The following is a 6433-nucleotide window of genomic DNA, read 5'->3' as shown; positions in this document are numbered from 1 at the left end:
TGTTTTGTTTTCTTATTCGGACTTTTTTGGTCTTAATAAGAATATATTAACCTATTCTTGTATCTCTTAGCTCTGTTCATAACTTTCCAAATATGTTCTTTTAGGGATAATTAACAAAAACGACCATAAAAGTAGCCTTATGTAGACAACTTAAGCTTAAAAGCAAAATGCCACGTATATGATCCATCCACAAAAGTTATTTATTAAAGTAGGTATCTACTTAATAGTCTTTAGTTGAACTTTCAAATAAAGATTCAGTTTGAAATCTAGTGGCAAGAAGTTGCATATTGCACCATATTTCGTCATTGAACCCGTCATTTCTCTGAAATTATCACTCATGAGACGTATAACCTTATCCGACATTATTCACATGTATACCTAAATCCGTCTGCAAGTGCAAGTGTTTACAAACACCGCATCGATTTCACATAAACTGAGCACCGGCTGTCAAATGCCACGTCTCGGAGAAGAATGACGTATGTGCCCGATTTTATAAGCTACTTACGTCGTTTTGTGTTGGGATCCTGTCGCGGGTGCACTTTTGGTATTACTTGTGTTTTGTATCGGGTGTTTCGGCAGCGATAAAATAGATGCAATATGTGTTGGTATTTTGTGAAATTGTCTAGGAAAGCGTGAAAAGTTTTAATATTTTTGTCCTTTTCTTATCAATTTACAAAGAGCAACTTTAAATTTGCAACTATGCAATCTATACCTATATGTATTTCGATTTACATACATTTCATTTTAAACATTAGGTATTCCTAATAATCCTAACTACACTCAAAAACAGTATCTATGAGTAAAGGTTTCCCTGTGTGAGTTGGATTTTACTATGAGTCACGCTGGCTTAACGTACACAACCTTCGTAATACTAGTGGTCAAATTGTGAACTAACATTTTTCATACAAACTTGTTGCATGTTCATAGACAGTGGCGCCATGGATACCTGAACGAACTAGTTAGTTTTATTTTGCGAGCGGAGAAATTCGGAACTAACGGTTTTTCATGCAACTTGTTGCTTAAGCGAAGAAAGTGGCGCTACAGTTCGCTGATAGTATAAGTTAGTTTTTAGAATCAGGTGATTCGTAGTTATGACTGAAATACATGTACCTTTTGTACGTTGGTAAGGTAGGGTAACTAAGTCTGAGTTTTTATCTAAGATTTAAAACTTTTTTGTGACTGGAATCGATTATAATGTATGCTTTTTTTTTCATTCTATAAAACTTATTTTATGACATACTTATTTGTAAAGTTCTCTTTCTTAGTACGATATGCACGTTTTATGGAACTTTTCAAAGTAGGTACTAAAAAAAGTATCTAACATGTATGTATATCTAAACGGCCGTAAACGACAAACCTATGCAAATGCGCATATATTTTTAATTTTATCTGCAAGGGGCAAATGCAGACAGACTTAGGGTCTCACCCTTTCTCGCCGGCACCAATTAAATCCAAACCCTATTGTAATACCCTTATGATCAACTGTGCCCTATCAGTCTGATCCGCTGTGCCCTAAGCTAACGTTTAGTTTAATTTGTATCGTATGGTTAGTGGATTAGGGTTCAGTTTGTATTGGAATTAAAGCCAGTCGTGATAATGAAGTTTTGTTGATTGTGTTTGACTAGATATTGCGTTTTGGGGAATGTTTAGGGATCAGTGAATTATGAGAACTAATTACTGGACTTATTAAAGAACGCCGATGGTGTGAATAAACTTGTTGAAAATATTTGTCTTATGTTTTTTGTACATAATAAGTGTCAGCAATAGAAATATTATATGTATATATGTATAGCTATTAGCTTTAAAATTAAAATAAAACTTTGTGCAGAATGTTTTGTAAGGACGATATTAGTTTACATAGTCTAATTTCCTTTCAAAAATTTGTTATTGTGATATATGAATAAAATAAAACCTCCATTACATTGTTCAAAATAACACATTTAATTTACTTACGAAACTATTAGCTATCTTTAAAACTTAATAACTGATAATTTTAATGATTTACACTTTAATAATAAGAGTAAATAACTTTTTTATGTTTCATTTTTATTGAAATTCAGAGTTACATTTGACAGATGAGGCTCCACGCCTAAAATCCATTTGTTTGCAACTGTCAACAAACAGTCGACCAGCGTTGAGCAAATTTACCGACGGGGCAAGTTGAAACACGATAGAGCACGTGGACTTTTGGCGGGACAGTCGGAGATGTAGATTATACATATAGTACACATGGAGTGATATTGATAGCAAGTTTCATTTACATTCCGTAAATAATATGTATTCTTTTACAATTTCATACTTGTTTTCATGCTTCTTTAAAAATGGGGTTTCGGTAATTGAAACTAGTTACCATATTAATAAGTTACAATATAAGTGGCAACTTTCTTTCGTATTTTACCTTTTTTTGGCACTTCTATGTATATTGGCATTCACAACTCTATGTTGGCTACTTGCACTTGTGCGGCGAAAAAGCTGGCATTTTCAATTGACAAAAAATCTATGATGGTAACCTACTCGCAACATTACTAGAAGATACTTAATTGGCAAATATTGTTGCAAACAAAAATGGTATTAGCAGTTTTCTTCCCTTTTTAGACCCGAGTGGCAACATCATGCAACTGTCTGAAGGGCGTGCGGAAAAACGCTAGGGCACTTGCAATTGATTAAATAAATCACGATTACTCGCGGAATCTGACGGGGAAATTGGTTGTGTAGTGCAATACGGTACCTACGGATACAAAACTACAGGGGAAAGTGAAACTAATCCGTTTAGGGAGTTGTGTGATGAGATTTTTAGATGGATTTTAATAATCTATTGAAAAATAAATTGTGTAAACTGCTAAGGGGAAAAAACCTAGTCTTCTGTTAATTTCGATATTTTCAACAACAACAACGATAGTGAGGTATTTTATCAATTTAATGCTGACTTTTTGGTACGTTTCTGGTTAAAAAATAGACCTTTGACACTAACATGATATCATATTAAAAAAAGATCTAACATATAAGATTCGAATCGGGCTTCATGGATGTTTTCTATGTATATAAGTATTTATATATTATATATATCGTTGTCTGAGTACCCACAACACAAGCCTTCTTGAGCTTACCGTGGGCCTCAGTCAGTCTGTGTAAGAATGTCCTATAATATTTATTTATTTATTTTATTTAAGTCAATAGAGTATTCATCTTTCATTTATGTAGAACCATTGTACTTACATGTAATTTTAATTTTTAAAGTAATTGCCCTACATCATTATTTTAATGGGCCATTGCGTTGTGACCTAAAACAGTAACATACAAACATTCTCTTTGTAGATAATTGTAATCATAATTAAGTATACATTTTAACATTTCAAATACTTAAGAATAACCAAATAAGTTAAAAATATTATCCCTTTTCACTCACAAATCTTTTCAGATATATGTTTCCTTCAGGCGCACACCATTTTTCACCCCTCACTTAACTTGATTCGGTGTGAAACAATTTACCCTCCTCCTTTTCAAAACACCCTAACCTGTATTACTGTTTACTTTAAAATCATAATACGTAATGCTTGAACTGTTTATAGGAAATAGAAACACTTTTATGATTTGTATTTTGATTATTTTCCAAAAGAAGGCTAGATGTTTTAGGTACCTATGTTGTTTATTATGCTTAAGGTTATATATTATAGGAAAATTCATTAAGAAAAAGAAAAAAAATATATTTTGAATCCGGACTATTGGATCCATTAGTCTTGTTGCTGATATTATTACGTACACAAAATAAATATACCTATGCCAGTTTATATACTATAATTCCGAATCATCATAAAGTACTTACCTGAAAATAAAACAAAAGCTTAAAATGTTTTTGGGACAAATACATATTGTGTTTATCTATATCAAACTCGTATGTGTACCCGAAGCGTTTAAGATCTGTTAGAAGATAATAAACTTAGCGTAATTGAGGGGAAAAGACCCTTTAACCCTTCTAATACACATGGGGGGAGATTTCTTATTCCAATATTAACTTTTAGAAAGAGAAAGACAAAATATAGTGCATTATGGGCCACTTTTTTCAAAGTTGTCCACCCCACTTTTTTTGTAACATGGGTATTTTTTATGCGATTCATACTCAGAATCAAGAACTCTTTCGATCCTGCTAGGAGAAAAAAAATGTCCCAAGATTTCCATAAATTATTTCGAACCTTCCATTCCGTTACCGCCATAGAAAATGTATGATAAAATGGTAACGGAATGGGAAAAAAATCCTTGGGACATTTTTTTTCTCCTAATAGGATTGAAAGAGCTCGCGATTCTGAGTGGAAACCACATAAAAATTTCCAAAAAAAAAAAATTATCACGGATTACAGTGTATTACCTATGTTTTGAATATTAATATTTTTTAACTAATATTAAAAGGTACACATACAAATAGTTACATTTTTTTTTTATACAACGTCGGTGGCAAACAAGTAAACGGTCCGCCTGATGTAAAGCGGTCACCGTAACCTATGGACGCCTGCAACTCAAACAGTGTCACATGCGCGTTGCCACCCCATTAGAAACACACATTACATATATTATATGGTATATTAGGTTAGTAGTAGTGTGTTATATTTTGAAAATTAATATTTTTTAACTATATTAAAGGGTACACAATACAAAATAGTTACATGTAATATGTATTAAAATATAGTATCGCAATTAAATTCCTCTAAGTCTAAAATATAGCCTCATCAACCACTTCAAATCTCCAAAACTGATGCATGTGGCAAATGGCGGGGCACAATAGAAACCATGAATTCTGAACACCTCTTATCGTAAGGGGTTTCAAGATTTATTGCCGAAACTCCAAGTCTCACTACTCAGCACACCCTTCTCTTTCTACCTTGAAGAAAACGAAAGGGAGAGAGTAGTCGATATTGAGAATGTGGAATGGAATAGGTATGAAAAGGGGATTGTTAATAACGCTATTTTCCGAAGGGAACTAAATACAATGCAACGGATTGGTCTACTACAAACTTATGGTTTGCTTTCCTACTCAACTGTATTTCAAAAGCTTAGGGAAGATTTTCCTTTACTAAGATATACATACAATTGTTATAAATAAAAGACTCTCTAGTCTTAGAAATAAGTTTGTATTTTAGCAGCAGGTTTCAGACGTCGGCGAAGTAGTGATTCATCATCGTTGTAAAATTTAATAAGATCTGTGAAGGATGTTTTCGTGGAAAGGTTATGAAAGTTTACTGGCGCGGATAATTTGGGCCTGTCTTTAGCAGGGGGGGGGGGGGGTGGAGAGATTTGGAAAGTTTGAACAGTTTGCTGCGATGATCGGAATTTGGTACTTTACTGAATTGGAAAATTAACAAGATTACATTTTTCAGGCAATCGAATGAAATGTGCAAAAAATGTAAAAACTTTTCCTATTTTTGGAGGTTTAAAAATGATTTAGCATTGCTGTGAACTTTAAATTAAGTACCTACTTATACTCACACAAGAACCCATTAAGAACAATATTTAAAAGTGACACATGTGTACATATTAATTATAATAATGATCATTAGAACATGAGTGAAGTGTTAGCTGTAAATGACGGGTAATGTCCGTATTTAAGTATATCAAGATTTCATTTTAAAAGACTGAACTTTATCCCTGATTTTATCTGCGGACATTTTTACCTCAAGGTAATCATGAGGTAGAAGGAAACTTCATCAGTGATCACCATAATTGATTCATTGTACCCCAGTGCCGTGACAGTTTTTCCCTTAGTGTGACAAGTTTGCCCTGTGAATGCTTGTCCTAAGCGTGTCAACTTTCTGCTATGGCATAGCTTGTGTTGGCTGACGATTTGGTATACCCCAGTGTGACAACAGTTTTTAAGTGTACAAGTTTGCCCACTAGTGTGCCCTGACTGTGACAAGTTTTGCCCCAAGTTTCCGCCATGGCGGAGCATTGGTCCTGGCTGACCGGAGGCGAGACGGGGGAGTATACATACAGCCCCCCCACTAGGCCATCGAGGCCCCCCCACCGACCGCTGGTCAAGGTCGCCACTAGTGCCCATCTTCATACTATAGCCAGGTGAGTACGGACTATACTAAGCGTTTTCAAAAATCTTGAGCAAAAATGCAGGCAGCGTCTATTTCATACTGTATAGAATAGTGATAATCATAACGTGTATTTTAAAGATGTAGGTAATATATTTACGTAAAAGGCATAAAATTTTAATCAATTATCAAAAACAGAATAATAGTTATTTGTTATACAAGGGGGCAAAGTTGTATTTTAACGCCGAGTGTGCTATAAGGTTGCCCATTCTGCTATAAGGTTGATTTCTTTCAGATCGAGATATATTTTTTATATTTTAATCAACGTCAAAGCAGAATGGATTTACCCAAGTTTGAAGGTAAGCTACACATTTATTTGCGAACCTGCTCTCAGGTAAAAACTA

This window comes from Leguminivora glycinivorella, chromosome 16, assembly GCF_023078275.1.
Source record: "Leguminivora glycinivorella isolate SPB_JAAS2020 chromosome 16, LegGlyc_1.1, whole genome shotgun sequence".
In the NCBI taxonomy this organism is placed as follows: Eukaryota; Metazoa; Arthropoda; class Insecta; order Lepidoptera; family Tortricidae; genus Leguminivora; species Leguminivora glycinivorella.
Note: the sequence above shows the minus strand (reverse complement) of the source record.